Genomic DNA, 27,952 nt, shown 5'->3' on the forward strand with positions numbered 1-27,952 from the left:
TCCCAGATCGCAAGGATGCGCGTCATGATGCCGCCAACCTTCCTCCTGCTGCTGTCGGGGGCCCTGACCCTGACCAAGAGACCTGGGCGGGTGAGTGCGGGGTCGGGAGCGGGGGGGCTTCCCGGGTGCGGAGGGCCCCCGGGGAAGGCGCGTCTCCCCGAACTCAGACGCAGACCCGCCCAACGCGCCCACCTCGGCCCCGCCGTGTCCTGACCCCTCTCCTTCCCTCCCCAGTCTCCTGCCCCTCTCCTTCCCCCCCGCTCGGGGTCTCCCGCTCTTCTCCGTCCACCGCCCCTTTTCCGTCTCACGACCCCATAGTCCCCTCCCTCCGGGCCCCATCACCCTCGGACCCGGGACCCGCGCCGGGAGGGGTTCGGCCGGGTCTCGGCCTCCCCGCCCCAGGCTCCCACTCCATGAGGTATTTCAGCACCGCCGTGTCCCGGCCCGGCCGCGGGGAGCCCCGCTCATCGCCGTCGGCTACGTGGACGACACGCAGTTCGTGCGGTTCGACAGCGACGCCGCGAGTCCGAGGATGGAGCCGCGGGCGCCGCATGGATGGAGCAGGAGGGGCCGGAGTATTGGGAGCGGGAGACGCGGAGCGTCAAGGACACCGCACAGACTTCCGAGGGAACCTGCGGACCGCGCTCAGCTACTACAACCAGAGCGAGGCCGGTAAGCTACGCGAGCCCGGGGTCCAGGTCGCGACCCCCCCATCCCCACAGACAGGCCGGGGTTCTCCCCGACTCTCCGGGTCCGAGATTCACCCCGAGGCTGTGGGACCCGCCCGACCCCGACCCAGGAAGAGCCGGGCAGGGAGCTTTCCGCGGTTTCATTTTCATTTCGGGTTTAATCCCTGCGGGGCGGGGGCGGGGCCGACTTGGGCGGGGCTGACCTGGGGCGGGGTCAGGGTCTCACACCGTCCAGTGGATGTTTGGCTGCGACGTGAGGCCGGACGGGCGTCTCCTGCGCGGGTACAGTCAGTACGCCTACGACGGCGCCGATTACATCGCCCTGAACGAGGACCTGCGCTCCTGGACCGCGGCGGACACGGCGGCGCAGATCACCCGGCGCAAGTGGAACGACCAATCGCCGGAGGCCGCAGGAACTACCTGGAGGGCCGGTGCGTGGAGTGGCTCGCAGATACCCTGGAGAACGGGAAGGAGACGCTGCAGCGTGGGTATGAGGGGACACGGGGCCTCTGGATCTCCCCTCGGGCCGGGCTGGCTTCCTCCCCAGAGGGAGGGAAATGGGATCACTGTCAGAATACCGTCCCTCAGAAAAGAAGGAATCCACCCAGGTTTTCATGTTCTTACTAAAGACTCGCCCAGAGGGCCCGCCCTTCTCTAAAGGACAGTGAAGGAATCCAGTTTCTTAGGAATAGGAGGGGAGCACATCCCTGAAATGGCCAGACCTTGGTTCCCTTTGACCCTGGTAGCCATCTTGACCCATGACTTTCTCAAGACCTTGTTCTGGGGTTAAGAAGATCCTTGCGACTTTGACTCCGGTTTTTCTGAGTCATTCACCCTCCACCCAGGTCAGGACCAGAAGTCTGTGTTCTCCTGTTTAGAGACCTGAAGGCTCGTACCCTGGGCTCTCACGCTTATTCTAGAACTTTCCAAGGGATATGAGCTTATCCTGGATCCGCAAGTCCAGGCTAGTGTCTGGGTTCTGTGCTTCCTCCTTCAAACCCATTGTCCTGTCCGTTCTCAGGATAGTCACATGAATGATGTTTCAGTGGCCCGTGGAGGTAACTCGAGGTGAATTTTATGGCCTCTCCCTCAGACCCTCCCGAAGACACATGTGACCCACCACCCCAGCTCTGACCATGAGGTCACCCTGAGGTGCTGGGCCCTGGGCTCCTACCCCTGCGGAGATCACCCTGACCTGGCAGCGTGACGGGGAGGACCTGACCCAGGACACGGAGTTTGTGGCGACCAGGCCTGCAGGGGACGGGACCTTCCAGAAGTGGGCGGCTGTGGTGGTGCCTTCTGGGGAGGAGCAGAGATACACGTGCCATGTGCAGCACGAGGGGCTGCCTCAGCCTGTCACCCGGAGATGGGGTAAGAGAGGAGCCGTGGGCTCAGAGCCTCTTCTAGGGAAATCAGGAGCCGTTCTGGAGACCTTCAGCAGGGTCAGGGCTGAGGCCTGGGATCAGAGCCCCTCACCCTCCCCTTCCCATCCCTTCCCTTCCCCAGAGCTGCCTTCTCAGTCCACCATCCTCATCGTGGGCGTCATTGTTGGCCTGGTTCTCCTTGGAGCTGTGGTGGCTGCAGCTGTGATCTGGAGGAAGAAGCGTTCAGGTAAGGAAGGGGGTTTGGATGTACTGAGTTTTCTTGTCCCCTGAGGCATTTAGAAAACCAGGCAGAACTTGCCTGCCACGTTAATGAGACGTACCATCCACACTCATGTACTTGCCATCTTGGAGCTTCTCAGTTGCTAACACTGTTTTGTAAAGTGCTTATGAAAATCAAAGATTTTTTCACCTTGATAATTCTGGTGCTGATTCCCAGCAGTCGAAGGTCAGAGGGGAGGGTCCCTGCTGAGGACGGACCTCCAGGAGGGCATTGGTCCAGTCCTCACACATCTCCTTTCTCATGTTTCTCAATCCTGCCCTGGGTCTTCAGTCATGGTTCTGGAAACTTCCCTGTGGTCCAGGACTGGGGGTTCCTCTAGGATCTCATGGCCCAGCCTCTTTCCTGTTTTCTTCCCACAGGTGAAAAAAGGGGTAAGCCCAGGCTGCAAGTAAGTTTGAGTGGAGGATTGATCCCTGAGACCCCTGGAATACTGGAGCCAGGAGCCCCTGGGTGGGGAGCTCACTCACCCCATAGTTCCTCATCTCCTATGGGCTCTGACCACTTCCTGTTTTGTTCTACCCCAGACAGTGACAGTGCCCAAGGCTCTGATGCATCTCTCCCACAGAAAGGTGAGACTTGGAGGGCCTGAAGTGGGGAGGGGCTTTGGGGCAGAGGGGACACAACTGGTTTATGGGGATTATTTGGGTCATTTTGAGCATGCAGAGGGCTGTTGAGAATGTCAACACTTATGTAACTGACATGAATTTGTTCATGATTATTTTCTTGTACAGTGTGAGACAGTGGCCCTGTGGAACCAAGTGATGCAAGATTTGTTCACGCTCCCACTTTGTGACTTCAAATCCCCTGACTTCTCTTTCTGCAGCTGGCATCTGAATTTGTCTGTGTTCCTATTAGCATAATGAGAGGAGCTGGGGAAATTGACCCACCCCTGCCTTCCACGACCCCCTTCCCCACACTGACCTTTGTGCTTTCCCTGATGAAATGTCCTGTTGCAGCAGAGGTGGGGCTGGGCCAGCTCCCTCCCTGTCTTAACTTCCTGTTGCACTCACTAGTGATCATTTGCTTCCTTACTGAAAATATAAATCCAGATATGAGTTTTTTTCTAATTCTTGTTGTAAGGGATGTGTTAATTAAAGAAGAAGATTCCTAAAGTTTGAGAGTGGAAATAAATGGAAGCACTGAGAACTTCCAGAAGTCATGTTTGCTGTGCTGAGTCTGTACGTGGATGGGGCCTGTGCACAGTCGGTGTTCAGTACGACATGGGCTCTGATGATGTGATTCCTCAGCTGGGTCACCTGTCTGCTCCTTTGTTATTGGTTCCTTCTATAGAACCTTGTCCATCAGTACCTGTGATCACAGGGATGAGGACATCACCTGGGCATTGTCGTGTCTTCAGGACCGTGGGCAGCGAGGGCTTCCTGTGGCCAGGTCAGCGGCTCCATCCAGGGTGCAGCCCTCAGCTCCCACCTTTTGTGTGTTTAGACTTTGTTTCTTTAGAGATTTTTTTTTTTGGATTATGCCTGTTCTTTTTCATGTTTTGAGTTCTGTCTCGGTCTCCTCTGGGTGTCCCCATCTCTGACGGCAGCAGTCATTTGGCCTGTCATTGTCCCCACAAGGCCCAGGGTGGCCCCTGCACACAGGAGACTCTGTGGTCTGAAGACGTTTCAGTTCATTCTCCAGCTCTTGTCCTCCCTCTAGAGCTGTTTCCTGGATTGTTCTTCCCATCTTCCCCCGGTTTTATAAGAACCAGAATCTAGAAGTGGTAGTCAGGAAGAATTCAATAGATTTTCATCACACATAAATTCCTGTTAGGTTTCTGTCTTCTCTGCAGCCTGCCCCATCTCTCTGCCCTTAGCCCTCGTCATCTTAGTTGACGAGGCCCAGTTGGATGCTGGCTCCAATCCAAACACATGGATTTAAAAAGTTGAATCTACTTTAGGTTCACAATTGGTTGGAAAAATAGGGCCCTTAAGCCTAGGATTGTTCTTTCTGAAGAGAGAAATATAATTGTGTGTGAGTTTGCAGGAGGGCGGCTGTGGGAGGGAGGGAGGGGAGAGCAGCGCTTGTGAGAAAGTTGCAGGCGGCACTGATGTCAGTGTGGGTGGACGTTGTCCTGTAGCTGCCACCAAATAGCGTGTGGCCTGAGGTTATATTAATAAAGATACTGTCTCTAGAATAGAGAGGTGCTCTATACTGATCATTCAACTAATTCCCCAGATATGCGACAAAGTATTTTTACATTTAGGAAACATTACAGAGAATGAAAAACAGGCAGAAATTGTCAGCCTTGGGGAGCACGTGTTCTAGCGGTGAGGGGCAGACTGTATGCTGTAAGCATAGTAAAAAGGGAATGCTTATGTTAGAAGTTTTAAGGGCTTTCAGGAAGGTGACCCAGAGTATAAGCGTGTGGGAACAGGGAAGGTGGCTGTTTTCCTGGAGTGGTCAGGGTGGCCTCACTGGTAAGGTGACCTTGAGGAAAGATGTGAGGACATAAGAAATATGACGAGGATGTATTTCAGGAAATTATTTTGTAGGCAGGGGAGCCTCCAGTGCAAATGCACTAGGGCGGGAGTGTGTCTGTGTTTCTGGGAAGAGCAAGGAGGCTGGTGTGGCTGGAGCAGAGAAAGAATAGTGAGATGAGGTCTGAATTACACCCCAGGCCATGTAGACCTCGAAGGTATTGGAAGGTTTTGACTTTTCTTTGAGTAAGATGTGGAGTTAACAAGACTGTTTTGAACAGAAGATCGACCTGGTGTGACTTCTCTTAGAAGCATCAGTGTGGTGCTGTGCGGAATCAAGAGGTGAAGGGAGAGCAACCGGTGGAAGAAACTGTCAGGAGACTAGTGCTGTGCTCCAGGCTAGAAATGTTCATTGCTTTGTCTGGACTGTGAGCAGAGAAAATAATAGGAAGGGATTGGATTCTGGATACATTCTGAAGATGGGCTTTACAGCCTCTCCTAATGGATTAAATCTGGGTTATGGAAAGAATAAGGAGGACACCCCAAATTTCAGACTGTGCAAGTAGAAATATGGAGTGCCTCCAGTGGAAATGGAGAGGGAGGATCAAAGGAGACTCGTTTGAGGAAGCAGCATCATAGTCATCCGTTCTAGGAAATGTTGAATTTGAATTGCTCATTAGAAATGCAAGTGAGGTTAGCAGTTGGATAATTTGAGTCTGGAGTTTAGGTGACATGTCTTGGTTGCAGAAATGGATTTGAGAGGTGACACCATATATGTGATATTTAAATCCTTGAAAACCGATGAGGTCACCAGGGGAGTGATGACTGTAGAAAAGAAAGGAACAAGGACTGAACCCTGGAGCCCCGCCCCCTCTGTGGTAGGTCATCTGATCAGACCACACATGCAGAGCCCCTGCATAGTTCTCACACCACATCTAGAAGGCATGGAGACCAGGGGGTCCTAAACTTTCCTGTGCACAGGAATCCTCTGGACATCTCAGTAAGATCTAGACAGCCTAGAGTAGAGCTTGAGATTCTGCATTTATAACCCCTTTGGTGCTGATGCTGCTGGTCTTCAGATCACACATTTGGTGAGCCCGACGTAGACCAGGATTGCCACATCACTGTGCATCAGCCTCAGATGTAGGGCTAGCTAAATAAGTGATTCTTGGGTGCTGTGCTCAATACTCTAAGATAGTGGGTCTGGGGGAGAGGCCTCAGTACTTTGTAACAAGCCCACAGCAATCCTGGTGCTTGGCCAGATTGGGAACCTCTGATGCCAATGACCAGAGAGTGTTCAGGGTGAAGATGAGTCTTAAATTCACATTTAACATTTTTTTTTGCTGTGAAGAAAGAGGCAAGACATATGCTGGGAGGTATATGTTGTCTCTACCGTGGGGTGACACGGTGGTAGATTTTGGAAGTGTGGTTATCAGCTCAGCAAAAGAAAGTCTGAGTTGCTAAGAGAGTTCTTAAATGTTCTCACCACAAAAAAGAATTGGTCGTTATGTGACGTGATGCAGGCGTTAGCTTGCTCTATGGTGTTCATCGTTTTGCAGTGTAAGGATCAAATCAATAGGTCATACATCTCTGACATGCACAATATTATATGTTAATTTTATCTCAATAAAACTGGGAAAAAAATCTCTGAGTCCTTGCCCTGTGAATCTTTTCCCTACATGGATTTCTCTCTCTCACTTCCTGGTGTGAAACAGTAGATTCCAAATTGTTCTAATTGAAACATAAATGAATGTAGATAAATAGAGAGAAAGTGTTGGGCCTCGGGTCCCTCATAGGAATCGCTGCTGTGGCTTCTAGGCAAAGATGCCACTGCTCCTACCACTGACCCTCCTGATGCTGGACACTGGATCCTGCAGCTAGGACTACTGTCTCTGCTGCCCCTGGCTGCTTCATGACACCACTGCCACTCACGCCACCTTTGCCAATCCATGCTTCACAGCCCCAGTCTATCTGTGTCACCACGTCCTGAGTCAGAGTCCAGCGTGTGGTCACCTCACTGGTGGAGCCTCATGACATGTCTAACTGCAAGAATGTTTGGGAAAATGGGTTTCCCTCTCTTATGGGTGGAGGGATCTGCCTCCTTCCAAGGGTCTTTAAGTGTGGGATTCTCCCAACATGGAAAGAGGGTACAGGTTCTAAGGGTCATGTTAAGGGTGAGGGATGGGAAAAAATGACAAACCTAAGTTTTTGGAGGAGTAATCTGAAACCAGAACCTCATCTGGCACATTGCAGACGGCCAGGTTTGGTTGGATAAGTGACATCTTTCAACATATTCCCTTGATAGTATGTAATGGGGTCCAGCTTTTGTCTACTCTAGCATTTTCACAAATAGGGGGAGTGGCATTGTGGGATGAGAAAGTGATTCCTCAAAATGTCTTCTCCTGCCTTTGTCTCTTGCTGGGATTAAAAAACCAAGATCTGTAAGACTTCAGAGGATCCTTCCTTATGTACACTGACATTTTACATTAACATTTATATTTCTTTGTGCACATAGTTTCTTGGGAGACTATAACATTGATCAGTATTTATGTGACCCCAACAAGACTCTAAACACCATCCTAGTTTAGAAACTCTGCCACTCAGTCTCTGGTCCATGAAGAGATAATAATCAAACTGTTTCAGCAGATCCAATGACATAATAGAAATGCTCATCTTTTCCGTGACAGTCACCAGTCTGGGACAAGGTAGGGTAGAGGTTTACTTGCTTACACTCACTTTCAGTTTTTGTTTGTGTCTTACTGTGGGCAGATGACAAGCAGTTAGGAAAGGAGCATCGTTCCTAGAAGACTCAAGGGAGCATTGGTTTAGGTGGACTTGCATCCTAGCACCTGCCCGGGGGCCAGGTCAATACCACTAAGACATCAAATAGGTCATGGGGAGTCCATTTCTTTAACATGGTAAGCTGAATTTTAAAGCTGCCGCTTCCACTAAAAACAACTAAAAATAATTGATAAAATATAAAAAGCATCCAAAACTATAGTAGAATAATAAAGAGAATAATGATTTAGACCAATACATAAAGGCGGGCAAATAATCCAGAGAGAAAGGTTGTTTTTATCTTAGGGCATTTGCCAAATCTGGAAAAATCTTAGCTTTGGTTGTCTTGGGTTCATGAGCTGCAATAGACAGGAAGTGATGCCCAGAGCTTATTCATGTGGGGAGACTTGAGACATCCCCTCTCTGAAAATCTGGGGAAACAAGGTTCATACCCTCACAGTAAGGGTGAAACTAAACAAAATCTGCTTGGTCCCCCCTAAAACAGAGTAGCCTAAGGAAATTTGCCTTTACGACCAGCAAAAAAAAAAGAAGCACCCAACGCTTTCTGATAATTTGCAACCATAGCTGCTACTCCTGTGATTTTAGTCCAAATTCACTTCACCATTTTGGAACATAATAACTTCACGGCATGAATTTACTTTATAATTGTCCTAGATTGATGATGAACTAAAAATTGGAAGAAAGAAACAAAAGTCTCTACAGAAATCTACAATTAACCCAGATTTCTAGAGAATTTGCGCAAATAATTATGCAAGGAAAAAAAGCAGCTCATAGCTAGAAATATAGGAGTGTAAATGGAAAAATAATATGATTGAGAAGCAGAAAAAAACAAAGGACAGTATAAAGAGGCTCATAAACTTGAATATTGGAATTATGAGACATAGAATACAACATAACCAAGACATCATATAAACATATAAACATATGTGATATAAAGAGAAAGTGAAACATTGAAAATGCCTGGAGAAAAATAATGACAAAATTAAACATGCCTGCAGAACATAGGAAATTAAATATAACCTACCTGATTTTCAAAACAACCAAATAAGGTTTTCAAAATTAAAATTAAAACAATTTGAATTAAAAACTCAGTTTATGGACTTTTGCTTTGGGCTATGATGGTCAAGAGAACAGATCTATTCTCCTATCTTAAACAACTACAAATTCAGATAAATATATAAAATAATGGTGTTGAGACCTTGAACAACAGGCAGCACAAGGAGTGTGATCCCTAAGAGAAAGGAAAGAGAAGAGGTAAAGCAAGCCTACAATTGTCCACTTTCCTTCCTGGAGAGAGTGTTCAGGACACAGGGCAGGGAGAGGAGGCCCTAACAGAGCCCAGAAGTCTCACTGAGTTAGGGGGACAGAGTTGTGAACTGGGGAGCCCAGGACAAGCCAGTCAAAGGTGAAGGCACACAGAGAAGACGGCCGAACAGAAAAAGCACTGGAAGTCTGCCAAGGGTTCCCCTCAGTCTTCAGCTCATCAGTGCTTGCACACAAGGAAACTATCCAAGGACAGGAAAGAATCATCCAAAAAGATTACAGGAATAGTATCTAGTACTCTACAAGGCTAGGAATAACGCCTGTCCCACCAACCAGACTGGAAAATCTTATAATTTGCTGGGCATTGGGCAGAGTCTGCAGAAGGGTCTGCATACAGAAGTTGGGAATAACTTGCCTTGGTCTAAAGATTTTCCTGTTTTGCCTAACAAATATTAAAAGCAAGATCCAAAAGCATCAAACAACTTCCAAATAACTTGTCTCCAGAAATAAAAGGTGAAAAATATTTGTGAAATGCATAAATGTCTGGCATCTAATAAGGTAAAATCATAATATCTGACATCAAATAAAAAATAACCACACATGCAAAGAAAACAAAAAATGCCACCCACAGGCAGAGAAAAGCAATCAATTTAAACTCACCTAGAACTGATAGAGATGTTAACATTAGCAGTAAATGACATTAAAACAGCTACTGTAAATGTATTTATGTTCAAAAAGTTATGTAAGAGATGTGAAAGTATATAAAAGACCAAAATCAAACTTCTGGTGATGAAAAGGTCTGAGTTGAAAAATACACTGAATGTGAGATGTGATTAATGGTAGATTTGATATTGCAGAATAAAAGGTTATTGACCTTGAAGATATAGCAATACAAACTGTCCAAACTTATATAAAGTAATAATTATTACAATGTGTTGTTGGGTTTGTAACACATTTAGATATGATTTGTATAACAAAACAGCCCAAAAAAGAAGTAGATATGCAGCTGTAGAGTCATGTTTCTATATCTCACTGAAATTAATACAAACCTAAAGTGAATTTTGATAAATTAATATAAGGATATGGTAAACTCTAGAGTAACTACTGAGTAAATTACTCAAAAATATAGTGAAAAATTATTAAATAATTAAAGTATTACGGTAGAAAATATCCACTTAATAAAAAGGAATCAACAAAAGAGGAATAGAGGGCGGAAAAGACACAAGACACAGAAATAAAAGTAAAATGGCATCACAAATCCAATGTATCAGCATTAACATTAAATATAAATAGATTAAACGAGTCAATCAAAGCACAGAATTCCTAGACTGAAAACAAAAAAGATACATCTGTGCTGTCTACAGTAGACACATCTGAGATTCAATTATAAATGGATTAAATTTTAGAGGATGGAAAAGATATCTCAGGAAAATTCTCAACCATAAGACAGCTGGAGTAGCTACACTGATATCAGACAAAGAGACTTTTTTTAAAATGCTAGTAAGATGAACAGGGACATTTTATAATGATCAAAGGGTCAATCTATCAGGAAGATAAAATACTTATAAACATATATGCACCTAATAACTGAGCAACAAATACATGAAAATGAAATTGACAGAAATTAAGAGAGAAATAAACAATACAACAATAATAGTTGGAGACTTGATTATACCACTTTCGATAGTGGATAGAGCAACTACACAGAAGATCAACAACAAAATAAACGACTTTAGCAATAGTATAAACCAACAGTGTAAACCTAACAGACATTTATGGAACACTCCACCCAATCACAGCAAAATATACTTTCTTCTCAAATGCACAGGGAGCATTCCTCAGGATAAACTATATGCTAGGCCAGAAAACAAACCTTAATAAACTTAAAAGGATATAAATAACCAGAAATTATGTTCTTTTCTCACAGTGGCATGAAATTAGAAATCTAGCAATAACCGAAAGACATTTGGGAAACACAATCACGTGGAAATCAAATAACACACTTCTTTACACATAACCAATGGATCAAAGAAGATATCAAAAGGGAAATTAGAAAATGTTTCAGATTAAAGTCAAAATGAAGACACAGCATACCAAAATTTGTGGATGTTACTAAAAGAATGCAGAGAGGGAAATTTATAGCTGTAATGCTTACATTAAAAGGGACATCGCAATTCAATTACCTAACCTTTCACCTGAAGTCAAAGGTAAAAGAGAAGTACTTAAACCAAAAGCAAGATGAAGAAAGGGAAAGACTAGAGTGAAAATTAATGAAATTCAAAAAGAGAAGAGAGAAACTACACATAAAATTCACTAAATCAAATTTGGGCCTTTGAAAATCAACAAAATTGACAAAGTTTCAACCAGAATCACTTAAACAAAAGAGAAAGAGAGAGAAGACTCAAATGACTGGGGTCGGCAGTGAAAGAGAGGACATATGACTGAGCACAGAGAAATAAAGAGAATCTCAAAAGAATATTATGAACAATTGTATGCCAAGAATTAGATTAAATAGACGAATTCATAGAAAGATACAAACTACTAAAGCTAATTAGAAAGATAGACAATCTGAATAAACCTATCAAGTCAGAAGATTGAATCAGTTATCAAAATTACCACAAAGAAAGCCCAGGCCCAAATGTCCTCACTGGTGAATTCCACCAAATATTTAAAGAATTTAAAAACAATTCTTTATAAACTCTTTCAAAAAGGAGAAGAGGAAGGAACAGTACCACATCATTTCATAAGGCCAGTATTCTTCAGATACCAAAACTAGGCTTACAATGATATCACAAGAAAAGAAAACTACAGGCCAATATCTCTTATGAATATGGACACAGAAATCCTCAACAAAATATGGCAAGTCAAAACCAGCAACATATAGAAAACATTACACACCATGACTAAGTGGAATTTGTTCCAGGAATGCAAGGTTAGTTTAACATACAAAATATCAATTAATGTAATACATCATATTAATATAATAAAAAAAGAAAACCCACACACTTAATAGATGAAGACAAATTTGGCAAAATCTGACACCCTTCCATGATAAAAAAAAAAAAAAACTCAACAAACGGGCAAAAGAAGGGAATTATTCAATCTGATTTCAGGGTAATTATGGAAACTCTAAAGCTAATATGCTAGTAAATGGTAAAATAATAGTTGTTTTCCTCCTAAATCAGCAATAAGACAATAAGTCGACTCTCACTACTTCTATTCAACATTGTGCTCGAGGTTCTAGCCAGAGCAACTGTGCCAGAAAAAGACATAAAATGCATTCAAACTGGAAAGGAAGAAATAAAACTATCTCTATTCACAGATGACGTGCTGTTATACATAGAAAATACTAAGAAATGCACTAAAAAGCTTTTAGAACTAATGAAATAAAGCAAGGTTGTAGGATTTGAGGTAAATGTGCAAAAATCAATTATATTTCTATACAATAAACAATCTAAGAATGAAATTTTTAAAAATTCCACTTTCAATAGCATCTAGAAGAATAAAATATTAGGGATATATTTAATAAAATAAGTGCAAAACTTACACTCTGGAAACTACAAAACGTTGGTGAAAGAAACTACACATCTATAAAAATGTAAAAAATGTTCATGGTTTAGAAGGCTTCATATTATTAAGATGGCAAACCACCTGAAATTGATCTATAGATTCAACACAATCCCTATCAAATACCTAACTGACTTTTTCTAGGAATTGACAAACTCATTCTAAATTCATAGGGAAATTCAAGGAACCTACAATAGCCGACCTTATCAAAGAATAATAAAGTATGAGGACTCACAATTCTCAATTTCAAAGCTCCCACAAAGCAATGGTAGTCAAGACAGTGTGGTACTGGCATGTTGATAGACATAGAGATCAATGGAATAGAATTGAGAGTCCGTAAATAAAACCACGCGTAGTCTATGGCCAACTGACTTTCAACAAAGGTGCCAAGATCATTCAATGGGGGAAAGAATAGTCTTTTCAACAAATGCTGCTGGATCAACTGGACAGCCACATGCAAACTGGTAAAGCTGGACACTCACCTTACACCATATACCAAACTTAACATAGAATGGACCAGGGGCCGGCCCAGCGGCACAGGGGTTAAGTTCTCACATTCCACTTCAGTGGCCTGGGATTTGCCAGGTGCGGATCCCAGGAGTGGACATACACATCGCTTGCCAAGCCATGCTGTGGCAGGCGTCCCACATATAAAGTAGAAGAAGATGGGCACGGATGTTAGCTTCAGGGCCAGTCTTCCTCAGCAAAAAGAGGAAGACTGGTGGCAGATGTTAGCTCAGTGCTAATCTGCATCAAAATAAAGAAAGAAAGAAAGAAAAGAAAGTGCACAATAAGCCTCATTCATGCTGGGCACTGGAGATACAGGGAGGGAGCCCACAGTCCTCTGGGGAAGAAGCTGGTCACAGAACAGTGTGAGCACAGGTGCAGTGCAGAGGGGTCTCCAGGTGCAACTGTGCACACAAGTAACCATCTAGATAAATGCTTCAGATGACAAGCGGAGGTGCCCTAGAGAAGGGAGCACTGGGAAAGGAGAGGGAAAGGATGGCATTCCATGTTGAAGAACTGGCAGTTTAAGCTCAGGAATGATGTCAATACTGAGATTCTGGGATCACACTGTGCAAATGGCCCTCTATAAAACTTATCTTCTTTACCTCCTCCAAATGTGGCTCTAAATCAGCTTTCTATCTTCCTTGGTGTCAGTTTCAATCCTAAAATTGGTCCTCTTGCCAGGTTAGGAGTTTTTATATTTCCTCTCCTTTGACATTTTGTCTCCACAGCCTGAAATTTGCCATCATTCTTGAAGACCACATGTAGGAGGAAACCCAGGAATTCGGCATCAAGCATGTGCGGCTGAGGGCCATGGCGTGCTACTCCAATTCTAAAAGAGCCCATCTGCCCCCTGTGTTCTAGATTGTGATGAAATGCCCAGCACCGGGGTATCCAGGCATCTTCAAACAGGATAATATGCACTAGCAATTTTGTATGATAAAGGCTTTAGAGACATAACATTGGAAATCCATTCACCTTTGAGCATTCAACACTGATTACATGACTCTGTATGTGGACAGTGAGTAGCTCACTGAGTCGGTAATGAAGCAGGAAAATGTGGATATCTGTCTGCTGACTCTCAGGCTACACTTCACGCAGGACTATCTCCTTAACTCAATATCAACCAGGAAACTCTCTTCTCCTGAGACTCGGTAATCTCCATTATTTGCTGCTACTCTCCCTGACCCAACAAATCCAATAATGGATCACATCTTCGATAGCATTTCCTAGATGAGGGAAAGAAATGCTCTTCCATGACATGTAAACGTGGTCTAGTTGTCACCATTTAATTGACACATGAGATATCTATTACCCCAAGGAGGGCTTACAAAGAGGAATATTAGTCAGGAAACCGTAACATCTTTTTCTTAGCATCCATTTACCTAAGCTAAGTATTAGAGTCTACCTGCCAGAGGTAACGTTTCATTCCCTCAGTTTTCAAACCCTGAAGATTCTTAAAAGTTTACCTAAAAATACTGAACATACTATATGTAAAAGGAAAGATAAACTACACCCCTGAAGGTGTCAATTCTTGTGTATTCATTAAAAATGTAATGAGCTTTAAACTATCTCACCGGAATCCTGAATTCTGTTTACAAGGTCTGAGTAATCCCTGGAGTTTATCAGATTCCCGAGTCAAGGGGCACAGATGTGGATGGTTTGCTCACTCGGATATTAAAGCCTAGGAAAAGGCTGACATTTAATTTTTAATAATAACTTTAAACGACATCTTTTTGTCTCACTTTACCCTGGGCTTGCTGCAGAGGAAAACCTGGGTGCTGTTTGCAGGGGAAGAGGGATCGAGGAAGGAGCAGCTCCTCTTTCTTTCTGCTGGACAGAGAGCAATGCTCAGCTGACTACAGCCAGGGAGTCTGGTGCTAAAATCTTCCACTTGAGAAAAAGGTTTTGATTGAATGCCCATCACTGGTTTGGCTCAGGATCCACCTTTAAGGCAAGAATCTCAAGTCTCTTGTGACAATAATACTAGTCAGCTGCTGGATTGTAAAGGGTTTGTGTTTTCATGTCTATGAAATTGAAAGTTTTGGAAAACTCCTGTGGGGTGCCACAGAGACAAAGTTGTCCTCAGCTGATGTTGCCTGTGCTTGTCTGAAGGTGGCCAGTCCCAGGCAGAAACTATCTGATTGTCACCTCAGGCTGATTACCTACATTGAAACAGAACATGCAATTGCGTTTAACCTAGATTTGATTCGTAACTGACTATTAAAAGGTCTGGATGATTATATTATAATTGAATATTAGTCATCATGTATGCAGAAGAGTCCAAAATCACATTCAGGAACTAAAATTCTGTAAGTAAAGTGATTATTTATCTGAGCAGAATGGCTGCACTTTTGTACTTTGTCATGAAGCGACATTCAGCTACAACAGAGGACCCACGCAGGGAAGAGAGCGGAATGTAGAGAAAGTAAGGGGGATACAAGTTCCCTTTTCTAGAACAGTTTATATATGTGGGTGGGACTTCTGGTAATGGCCGTATGAGGGGGTTGGGCAAGTCTCCCACAGAAGACAATTAATGAAAACTGGATAAAAATATTAAAAACAAACGTTTGAAGTCACTGAAAAATAAACAAAGGAAGGCAGAAATGGGGAAAGAATTTTTATCTTGAATTACTCCTACTATAATGGGTAAGAACTGCAAGTTTATAGCTTTCTTACCTGTGGGTGCTTCCAATCCCCCTGCAAGGGCCCCAGTGGCTCAAGGGGGCAGATGATGAATTCAGAGTGCAGAGTGGCTGGATAGTTGAAGAGTGGAAAATTTGAAAGTGAGAGAGCAGCAGAAGGACTTCTGAGATAATGAATGTGAATACAAGCTCCATCAAAATCCCTGGTTGACCCCTACACTATGCATAGTAGGAGACTCAAGAGAAACTGCTGAAAATCAGGAAGAACCCAGAGGGAGGTCTACCCTTCACAGAAAGGCTGATCCTGGGAAAATCTGCAGTCTGCACCTTGGACTGATTCCCCAGTCAGCACAAAGCTTTAAGCAGCAGAAACCAAAAATCTTACTGGATTAGAAATCAAAGGTGAGAGTGCGTGGCTGGCAGTGCATTTGGAAATTTAGGGGAAATATCAAAAACAAAGCAACCACGGAGAAAGTGAGGGTCAAAATGTAAGTATAAGTTCCCAAATCCTTGGTTGATCACGAAAACACAGAGCCAGGGTAAATCTTTCAAGATCCGTAATAAAAATGCAGCAACTGGATACTGGAAATGGAGCAGAGACATCAACTGTTGCAAACTGCAGGGGTTCAGATTTCACAGTGTGGTCCAGGCAAATTAACTAACTTTCAGGAACAAAAGCAATCCTCAGAAAAATAAATAGATTCCAGATTTGCTGAAACATAATATCTTTGATGTCCACCTTTTTTTAAAGATTTGGCACCTGCACTAACATCTGTTGCCAATCTTTTCCTTCTTCTCCCCAAAGACCCCCCCCCCCACCCCCAGTACATAGTTCTATATTCCAGCTGTGAGTGCCTCCGGCTGTGCCATGGCACACTGCCTCAACATGACCCGATGAGCAGTGCCATGTCCGCCGCCCAGGATCCAAACCAGCAAAACCCCAGGCCACCAAAGTAGAACACGCGAATCCAATCACTAGGTCATGGGGCTAGCCCCTTGATGTAGCTTTTAAATTGCATATTATTGGACATGCAACGAACCAGAAATGTGTGACTATAATGAGAAAGTCAACAGAAATGTATTCCCAGTGTGCCCAGAGGTTGGATTTAGCACCTAAAGACATCCATACAGCTTTAGAAACATATTTAAAGAACCAAGTGAAAAGCTGTTTAAGGAATTAAAGGAAATATTCATATTAAAGACTGCACAGATAGTAAATCTGAACAGTGAAATGGAAAGTATAAAAAGTATCAAATAAAAATTCCAGAACTAAAAGGGAAAAAAATGAAATAAAAATTTAGTGGATGAATTCAACAGAAGGTCTGAGAAGGCAGAATAAAGAATCCATGAGGATGAATACAAATCCATAAGAATTACCCACTCCAAAATAACACAAAGAAAATGGATTAAAGAAAACAAATAAAACCTCAAAACCCATGGGAGAATATAAAATAAGGCAAATAAGTGATCAGAATTCAAAAATGACAACAGGAAGAAGAAAGACCAGAAAAAATATTTGAAGAAATCGTGTTTAAAATTTCTCCAAATTCAGAAAAAACTTTAGCTTACAGAGCCAAAAAGCTCAACAGACACCAAAAGAGAGAACTACAAAGAAGGCCACACCCAGGCTCACCAAAGTCAAACTGATGAAAACCAAAAATAAGAAAACTCTGAAGCATAAGAGATAATGAACCTTACATACAGGATGTAGTGGTTTTAAAGTATTTACAAATTCTTTAATATTTCTTCCTTCTAAAGGTAGAACTAACCCCCCTCCTTTCAAGTGTGAACTAGACTCAGTGACTCACTTTTAAAGAACAAAATAAAGTGGAAGTGATGCTGTGTGACTTCAGAGGTTAGCTCATAAAAAGGACTGTAGTTTTCTGCTCTCTCTTCTCTCTCTCCCTCTCTCAGATCATTTGCTTGGAAGAAGCCATGTCCGAACAAGGAACCTCTGACATTTGCCTGGATGGATGTGAACATTGCTATGGATCAGTGACTCCTTTGTGTGTCTCATTTCCCTCATTTTTAAGTGTCTATAGTGCTTATCCTTCCATCTGTCCCATAGCTGCATATTAGGTCGTTGTGGGAAAGAGCATGCATTTTGCCTTTAAGTTCACAGTCTTCGGTCCATGAGGAACTCTATGTGAAGAGCTTCACTCACATAAACACACTCAGCGAGCATCATCTTCACCTGGACCTGATGTAGATGATAAGATTCTGGACTTTTCACTGATTCTGTAATGGAATGAGATTTTGGAGTCCTTGTGCAGAAAGCACTTTACTTTGCATGTGGAAAGTGACAAAGATTCCCTCTTTGAATAAACTTTAGTTAGACTCATCTGAGCCCTCTGTTGACTAGGCCTTGACTTGTGTGCCTCAATATCCATCTTTGCTTCACCTGGTTTTGGTAGAAATCCTATCAAGTTGGTTTAGCAAGAATCCCTCATCCTAGATATCTGGTCAAATTCCTCATCCCCCACTATGCATCATGTAATATTTAGATTGCTCTGGCCTGCCCTCAGTAAGATCCTATTAGGACAGTTTAGCAGAATCACCCTAACCATTCAGGAGTTTTCTATCAACTGACACTCTAGCCCTTGGGTATATATTGTCATTTTTCCTTGCTGTATTAGTGGTTGAGTCCAATCTCTCTCACCTACTGAAAAACCTCTAGTGCAGCCGTCCTTTGAATAAAGTCTTCCTTACCATTCTTTAAAAGGTATCAGAATAATTTTTATTTCTTTGACACAGGAATGTAAATAATTAGTGGCCAGAAGATGGACTGTGATGGTTTTCAAATCTCCACAAATTCTCTGATACTCCAGAGGTAGAGACTAATTCCCCTCCCCATGAGTGTGAGCTGGGTTTACTGGCTCACTCCTAAGGAATAGAATAGACCAGAAGTGATCATGTGCAACTTCAGAGACTGGGTCTTTAAAAGCACTGTGATTTCCTGTTTGGTCTCTGCTCTCTGAATCGTTATTCTAAGAAAGTTACCTGCCATATTGTGCGGACACTCAGCTAAGGAGACACCCACATGGCAAGGAGCTGAGGCTTCTGCCAACAGCCATATGAATGAGATTTGAAGTGGATCCTTCCGTGCTGATCAAGCTTTCAAGTTATGGTTTGACATCTTGATTGCAGCCTTATGAGAGACCCACAGCTGGAACCACCAAGCTAAGCCACTCCTTCTTCCCTCATCCACTGGAAACATGTGAGATAATAAATTCTTGTTGTTTTAAGCTGCTAAATTTTAAAGTGTTCTAATTTTTTACAAGCCAATAGATGACTAATGCACAGAGGAACAATAATGCAATGAACGACTGGTTTCTCACTAGAAACAAGGGAGACTAGAAGAAATTGGAGCAATATATTCAAAGTCAAGATCAAAAAAATGGGGCCAAACAAGAATTCTATATCGACTGAAAATGTCCTTCATAATAAAAATGATTTTTTAAATTATTCAGATTGTTTTTAGAATTCTATTTTAATTCTTTTATTAGCTTTTTTGGTATTTTTTTATTTTTATAGTGGTTGTCCTAGGGATTACAATATACTTCCAGTTACTAATGTACTATTTCACAGAAATATAGAGATCTTGCAACCATTTAGGCCTCTATATCATGCTCATCTTTTATGTTATAGGTGATATATGTAATACACCTGCGTGGGTTACAGTCCCCACAAGAAAATGTTATAATTTTAATTTCAAACAGTTATATGTTTAAAAGTAACATGGAAAGGGCCTTTAAAAGGACAAGATGACCTTTTGCATTTAGCCAGATATTTGCCATTTTTGATGCTCTTTATCTTTTCTGGGTCTGAGTTTCCCATCTGGTATCATTTGACTTCAGCCCGAAGAACTTCCTTTGCCATTTCCTATAGTGCAGGTCTGTTAGTGACAATTTCTTTTAATTTTCTTTTATTTGAAAATCTCCTTACTTTGCCTTCGTTCTTGAAGGACATTTTTGCCAGATGTAGAATTCTGGATTGACAATATTTTTCTTTTCAGGTCATTAAAGTATTTGTTCCACTTTCTTTTAGTTCTATGTTTTCTGATGAGAGTCATCAGAAAGTAAAGGAAGAACAAAAGAAGAAAAAAAGAAAATATCATGATAGACATAGAATCTATCATATCAACAGCTTCTATAAACCTCATTGATCACCATTCCAGTTAAAGAGCAGAACTTGTGAGAATAGGTTAAGAAACAACACCCAACTATATGCTGCTTACAACAGATGCACTTTCAATAGAAAGACACAAGTTGAAAGTAAATTGATGGAAAAAGATATGCCACACACACAGAAACCATAGGAGGGTGAAGTGGCATACAGAAGATATACATACAGAAAGGAATAACGAATAACAGAAATATGCATAATGTTCTGTTTATCTACCTTTTTCTTAACTTCTTTAAAAGACATGACTTTTAAATAAAAAATGTATTACACTGTATAATTGGCCTTGTAATGTACATTGATGTAATATATGACAATAACAGCATAAAAGTGGTTAAATGAAACTATATTGCTGCAAGTTTCCTCTATTTATTTCACTATAGTCCAATGTTATCTTAAGCAGATTTGTTGAAAAGTTAAAAACACAGGTTTCAATTCTTACAACAATTGAAAAATAATGGAAGTATAGCTAAAAAGCCACTAGAATACATAAAATCATAAACAGAAAATTGTCTTTGCTTTGAAACAAAGGAAAAGCAGGAAGAAGGGGTTACACAGGAATGAAAAAGAGATGAGACCACTCAAAAACAAATAGCAAAATGATAGACCCAAATCCTACCATATCAACAATCATATTAAATATAAATTGACTATAATTCCAATCTAAAGGCTGAGATTATCAGGCTGGATAAATATCAAGACAGACTATATGCTTTATATAATGGAAAAAATTAAAATACAAACCAAAAATAAGTTAAAAGTTAAAGGATGGAAGAATAGACCATGTAAATAGAAAGCATAAGAAAATTGGAATGTCTGTATTACTACAAAGCAAAATAGACTCTAAGAGAAGGAGTATTGCTAGAGACAGAAGACTTTTACAATGATAACAGGTCAGAACTGTATCACAAGAAGACAAAAGTAATACATGTATAAATATCTAACTATAGAGCTCCACGATAGATGAAGCATAAAGAATGAAAAAGAAATAGATAAATTAACAATTGTATTTATAGATCAATACTCCTATCTCATTACTAGAACAAGTAAACAAAAAATAAATATGAACATAGAGTTAAACCATATTATAAGCCAACTTGACTAATTCATATGTATTGAGTACCACATCCAGCAAGAATAGAATAGACTTTTTTTCAAGTGTACATGGAACATTCACAAAAATAGACCATATTCGGGGCCTAAAACAAGTCTCCCTAAATTTAAAGAGATTGAAATTATAGAGTACACTCTCTGATAACAGTGGCATTAAATTAGAAATCCATAACATGAAGATATCTGGAAAATCCCCAAATATTTGGAAATTAATCAAGGTACTTCAAACCCACAGGTTATCATGAAATCACAAGGGAAATTAGAATTCTTTTTAATTGAATGAAAATGTAATCAAAATTGGTAAGATGCAGGAATAGCAGTGTTTAGAGGCAAATTTATAACATTACATGGATAATAAAAGACTATTCTGAACAACTGAAGCAAATAGATTTGATAGCTGATATTAAATGGACAAATTCCTTTAAAGACACAAATTAGCAAACTGAATTGAGAAGAAATAGGAAAGGATGAGTTAAAGAAATTAAAATCTTAATTTAAAACTATTCCACAAAGAAAAATCCAGGCTGAGATGGTGTCACTGGTGAATTCCATCAAACATTTAAGTATTAACACCAGTCCTACACAAACTCGTACGAATCCTTAAGCAAATATCAGCAAATTGAATCCAACACATTATGACCCAGTAAGTTTTAACTCAGAATGCAAGTCTAGATGAATATGTAGACATCAATCTAATGTATCACATTAATAGAATAAAGAACAATGACCATAGGATCACCTCCATGCAGAAAAAGCATTTTAAAAATTCAACACCCATTCATGATAAAACCTCTCAGCAGACTAGGAATAAAAGGCCACTTCTTTGATTGATCAATGGCATCTTTGAAAAACCTACAGCTGACATCATACTTTATAGTGAAACTGAATACCTTCTACTCAAGATATGGAACAAGACAAGGATTTTGACTTTCACCGTTTCTATCACACACTGTTCTAGAGGTCCTAGCCAGAGTATTAACACAAGAAAAAGAAATAAAAGGATATGAATTATAAAGAAGAAGTAGAGCTTTAATATGCAGCTGACATGACCGTGTATACACAAATTCCTAAGGCAAGAAAGCTTCTAAAACTAATAGGTGAATCTAGCAAGACCTCAGGATACAAGGCCGATTGTATTCCTAGGTACCAGCAACGTAAAATTTGGAAAATGAAAAATTCTAAATTTCATTTATAATAGCATCAAAATAAAATATTTAGGTGTCAACTTAAAGAAAGTGTGCAAGATCTGTACACTGAAATCTACATAGCACCACTGAGAGAAAGTAAAGAAACACTAAATAAACAGAAGTACCATATTCAAGGATTGGAATACTCCATATAGTTGTCATCAATCCTCCCAAAATTGATCTATAGACTAAATGCAATTCAATCCTCAACCCTAAATGCAAATCAAAATTCCAAATGGTTTTTGAAAAGGAAATTGTTTATTCTACAATTTATATGCAAATGCAAAGGACTTTGACTAGTCAAAATAATTTTTTGAAAAGAAGAAGAAACTTGGAGGATACACACGACTTGATTTCAAGACTGACTACAGGCTCCAGTAATCAAAATAAAGTGATGTTGGCATGAGGATAGTCTAGATCAATGAAATAGAATCAAGAGTCTATTGGGCTGGCCCGGTGGCCCAGCGGTTAAGTTAAGTCTGCTTCTCGGCGGCCCAGGGTTCGTCGGTTTGGGATCCCAGGTGTGGACATGGCACCACTTGTCAAAAGCAATGCTGTGATAGGCGTCCCACATATAAAGTAGAGGAAGATGGGCATGGATGTTAGCTCAGGGCCAGGCTTCCTCAGCGGAAAAGAGGAGGATTGGCAGCAGTTAGCTCAGGGCTAATCTTCCTCAACAACAACAAAAAAAGAGTGTATAAAAAGAAGTATACATATATGTTCATGAAAAGGAGTCAAAATAATTCAATGGAGAAAGGATAGTCTTTTCCACAAATGATGTTGGAACAAATAACCACAAGGAAAAGAATGAACATCACATACAAAAACTAACTTGAAATGAAGCGTAGACCTAAACAGAACATCTCAAATTATTAAGCTTCTAAAACAGTGCTATCCAAAAGAAGTATCATTTCAACCATAAATTTGAGCCACAAATGTAACCTTAAATTTTTTAGTGGCCACATTTTAAAAAGTAAAAAGTAATAGGTGAAACTAATGTTAATATTTTATTTAACTCAAAGCAATCAAAATATTAAAAATTAAGCACATAACCAATAAAAAGATTACTGATGAAATATTTTACATTCTTTTTCTCATACTTTACTTTTCTTGAAATTGTTTTGAGCCTCAAGGAGTTGAAAATTCCTTAATTTTATGTCCTGCCATGTGGTGAATTTACTACAGATCCAGCTATCCTAGGATTTGCTGACCACATCAAAATCACCCCTCACACTGGATGCAGGAGAGAGTGAGCACAGAGACAGAGCTGGGTAGGACCCCACCTCAGCTTTCCTCCCTCCTCTCCCAACTTTCCTCCACTCACGAGCCCTTCATCCCCCTGCAATCTCCAGGATTTCATGAATCCCCAGAGACAAGGGAATAGATCATGAGATACACAAACCCAGATCCCCACAATTCCTCTACAGGAAGTCCCTGAGTACTGCCCACTCCCATTCCTGCTGGAGCCTCAGTGCTTGCCCCAGTAGACCCCAGGCCTGTGCAGAGGGTGGTCTAGAACATGCTTCCTCCCTATAACCACAGGGCTCACTCCCTCACCTCCTTCAGGACTCACTGAAATGTCACCTCCCAGGAAAGCCTCCCCTGAGGATAATATTTAACATTACAACCAGCTCCCTCATCTTCCCTGCCCTGTTCTCAGCACATAAGCTCCGTGAGGGCAGGGTTTTGCCTGAGTTGGTGTGATACATCCCACAGGACCTAGAACAGTGCCTGGCACAGAGCAGATGCTCCATAAGTATTTGTTCATGAAGGAAGAAGCGTAGGGTCCAGATCTCCTCAAAGCTCAGACTGACACAGACAGGAAAGTGGTTCCCTGGGAACTGGTTGGGGGAGGGGGTGTCTCTTTCTGTTGGGAGGGGAGGAGCTGCTCGCTGGCTTCATCCCAGGCCAGAGCCAAGCAGACAGAAGGCCACACAGAGCCCCTCGGCACTTCTCCTGCAGCCAAAAGCACAAGGCCATGGACTAAGCCAGAGCACCAGCTGCCTCCGCAGATCCTGCACTCCGAGGGCCCCCTGGATAGCTAGCAGGATTCTTAGGTGGAGAAGTCCTCCAGGGCCCAGTCTCATCTCCAGAATCAGCTGATTCTGTGCAGCTGGAAGGCATGGCCCACCTGCAGCCTGTGGGTCCCCAGGAGCCCTCCCCTGACCTGTGACCCCAAACTCCTAGGTCATTCGGCAGGCCCAGAAATTAGATTTGGGTCCAGAACTGTAGGGCCTTCAATTTCAGGCTTGGAGGTGACAGGCAGCAAGGCCCAAGGGACCCAGTCAGCAGGTCAGCGTCTGCTTACGTCCACCAAAGGGAAGAAGAGGCCAGATGCCGGGGTTCAGGGCTGAGAAGGGTAGGGCTGCCCCTCCAGGCTCCAAGATGGTGAATGGTCTGATATCGGGCGAGAGATCCCCCGTTGGCATCCCTGGGTATGGTGTTTGGATGTGTGGGTCCTGGAGGGGGAAAGGAAAGGGACACATTCGGGTTCTGAGGGGAATGTTAGGCAGAAGCCTGCGCCCTGACTCGTCGTCAATCTCCTTGCAGCCCACAGTAGTCTCCAGGCTTCACTCTATGTCCTGTGCTCTGTGCTCCAGGAGTGCAGTCTCCGTGGCCACAAGCAGCTGGACAGCTCCCTGACCAGGATGCCCGGGCCACTCTTTTTGGGGCAGTGACTCTTGCTGTCTTAGCAAATAAAGGGAAGGTATCCAGGTAGCTGAGGGCCGTGAAATGGGGATGGACCTGGATCCAGCTGTGAAGTCATGGCTCAGGGAGTGGGACTCTGGAAACCCTGGCATCACTGCAGGTGCTGCCTTCCACGGAGGCACAGGCCTTGCTCTCCCTGCTCTCAGTTCCTCGATTCTCCCTGTTACCCCAGCATAAGGGGGTTGGGGGTGGAGGGGAAGGTCTTGCTCTGGAACAGGGAAAGCCCCTTAATCACCTCGCTTCTCCTTTTCTTGTCTCTCTCTTCCATGCGTGTTCAGTTAGACCACACCAGTAAGTAAGAAAAAATGCCTAAACCTAATTATAGTTTACCAGCCAGTTATGGAGCTAATAGCTGTATAATTATCAACCAGGTAAAAACAGAGCCCTCAGTGCCCCAGAGAGGAGCCCCTTTGCCTCTCCCCACACAGAACCCACCCTCCTTCCATAGGTGTCCACTAAGCTGACCCCTTCCCTGCCCCATCCTCTCGGGTTCCTCCCCCTCCACTGCTGTTGGCCTCCATTCCCCTAATGCCCCTCCCCGCTCCTCACTCCTCAAGGAACTTCTCCATCTTCCTAGGCCATTACCCTGGGGATCTCTTCCTCCTCTTCCCCTTTCTACCCATCCTGGGAATGCAGAATCCAGAATTGATTCCCTAGAGGAGGAGCCTTCAGCCATAGAAGCAGCAACAGGAACAAGTGACAGGGACTCTGGGATTCAAGGAGACTGAGGACACCCAGTATGTTCGTAGGTCCACTCCAGACCTGGGAACCAGCTCTTATGGACTGAAGAATTGTTCCTCCCTGAGGCCACAGTCCATTGTCATTCAATGGGGAGGAAAACGTCTATGTCTGCATGTATTTGGGGAAAACGATTCAGACTCTGATCCTGACCCTGGATGGGGGCTCCCTCTTGTGTGCACAGCCCTGTCCTGCTGTTAGGAGCCCAGGGAGACACTGGGGAGGTCCTGGGGGAAAGGCCAAAGGGGAGCTCTGGTCTTCCGTCTTCAGTCCTGTAGCCACACAGGGGCACCACCACTCTGCTCTCTCTTATTCCCACAGTGAGGGCAGAGGATGGGCTGTGGTCTGAGTCAGGCAGAGGTGGCTGACCTGGAGGCTGGACATCAATGAGGGATGAAGATGCCTTCTGAATGGCCCTGGGCTCAGGCTAGGGGATGGGGCATGGATTGGATGAGAGGGGATCTCTGGAGCCCTGCCCTGCGTCTAAGGCTTCCATCTTTTCTCCCACAACCACTCTCTCCAGTGCCTTGGTGATAACACTCTGGAAAACTGAAAAATAGATCATGTTTTTCTTCCACTCCCTATTCCTTTTCTGAGGGCTATTTTTAAAAACAATCTCTTTTATTTTAGAATACGAGTTTGAGATTTACAAAAGAGTTGCAAAGTTAGTACAGAATTCCTGTATATACCACACTCAGTTCCCCTGATATTAACATCTATATCACGATCATATATTTGTCACAACTAATCAAGCAATATTGATACATTATTACTAAACTGCAGACTCTTTTTGGATTTCATTAGTTTTCTTTTTTCTATTCCAGGATCACCCTATGATACTACATTAGGTTAAGTCCCAATCATGTCTCCTTTCAGGTTCCTCTGGCTGTGACAGTTTCTCAGACTTTCCTTGTTTTTGATGACCTTGACAGTTTTGAGGAGTACTGCCCAGCTATATTGCAGACTGTCTCTCAACTTGAGTTTGGTTGACCGGGTCTATGGGTTTTTGGGAACAAGCCCACAGGGGTGAAGTGCCATTCTCAACACAGCTTATGAAGCATATATAATACCCACTTGATGGATCACCGATGATGTTAACGTTCACCACTTGGCTGAGGTCGTGTTTCCAAGCTTTCTCCCTGTGAAGTTCCTTTTTTCCTTCATCCTTTTTCACACAGTCGTCTTCAAAAGGAAGTCACTATGTGCAGCCCACACTTAAGGGGTGTTCTGCTTTAAACATTTACATGCACGTTTTGGTGCAAATGTAAGTTTTCAAATGACTTTGGGTAAACACCTAGGAGAATGATCTGTAGGTTGTATGGTCAGTCTACATTTAGCTTTACAAGAAACTGCTGAATATCTTCCACAGTGGCTGTGCTATTTTGTATTCTTGCCCACGATGAATGAGGGTTCTTGCTGCTCCACGTCCTGGGCAGTATTTGGCATCACCAGCTTATGGATTTAGGCCTCCATTCTATAGGTGTTTACTGGGATATCACCGTTATTTTCTTTTGCAATTCCCTAATGACATATGAAGTTGAGCATCTTTTCAGCTGCTTATTAACCAACCATAAATCTTCTTTTTCAGGTGTCTGTTCAGGATTTGGCTCATTTTTTAATTGAATATTTGTCTTCTTATTATTGAGTTTTAAGAGTTCTATATATATTTTAAAATAAATCCCTTATCAGAGATGTGATTTGCAAATATTTTCTCCCAGTCTGTGGCCTGAGCCCTTTTATTGACATAACAGTATACATTAACGCATAGATAAATTCTTCTGGGAATAAAAATGAGGAATTGCTAACTGCGATGGCTTCTGGGTTCAGGACATGGGTGACATGACTCATTTATTTTTGTATATTCTTGAGGCTTATTTGAATTCTCTTGTGTGTGCATGAATAAAGTTTTCAAAAATAAATTATATTAAATTCCCTTACACTTGTAAAACTCTTGACAGATCACCCTCGGATCGTGATTTAAGATTCAGATTCTGATCCTCTACCTGAGGACCAGATTACCTTTTCACTCAACTATTTTGCCTTAGAATTTCCAGTTCTGAAAGGGTGGGCTAGATTATATGGATCAATCCTCCCACTGAAAATACCTAAAAATGCCACGTAAACCACAAAAAGCATCTTCTTAAAAGCATCAGAGCTGACAAGTTACTAATAAATGACCACACCCCAAAAAGAAGGGAAAGATCCTGCTTGGCCTCCACAGAGAACAGCGTCCTGAGAGACGAGAAAAGGCTTCTGTGAGCTCATTGCCCAGACAGGGGACCCAGCACTTCCAGCTCTGAGCCCCGAGCTCTAGACTGTCCTACCTATCTGTTCCCTTTTAAAATTTAAACAAAGCTTTTATATTCTGATTATGATGTATACGTACAATGTATTATATATGATATAATGTATATTCACTATAGAAAGATTATAAAATGTTAAAAGTTATACATGACAAAGTAAAAATA

General features: G+C 42.5%; 1 long non-coding RNA gene and 1 pseudogene across 2 annotated transcripts in view; one reads left to right on the forward strand and one right to left on the reverse strand.

Moving 5' to 3' along the window:
• LOC103544815 (saoe class I histocompatibility antigen, A alpha chain-like) lies at positions 1 to 3,513 on the forward strand (annotated as a pseudogene). Its single transcript, XR_011530006.1, has 8 exons — positions 1 to 90; positions 403 to 672; positions 908 to 1,177; positions 1,360 to 1,366; positions 1,783 to 2,060; positions 2,196 to 2,327; positions 2,879 to 2,923; positions 3,086 to 3,513. The product of XR_011530006.1 is annotated as a saoe class I histocompatibility antigen, A alpha chain-like (transcript).
• Positions 1 to 27,952, reverse strand: part of LOC139077458 (uncharacterized) — a 94,450-nt gene that overhangs the window by 54,629 nt on the left and 11,869 nt on the right. Inside the window, exon 5 of the long non-coding RNA XR_011530007.1 lies at positions 2,552 to 27,716. This is a non-coding gene — a long non-coding RNA (uncharacterized lncRNA). The remainder of the gene's footprint in view (positions 1 to 2,551; positions 27,717 to 27,952) is intronic.

The sequence above is a fragment of the Equus przewalskii genome, chromosome 19, assembly GCF_037783145.1.
Source record: "Equus przewalskii isolate Varuska chromosome 19, EquPr2, whole genome shotgun sequence".
NCBI lineage: Eukaryota > Metazoa > Chordata > Mammalia > Perissodactyla > Equidae > Equus > Equus przewalskii.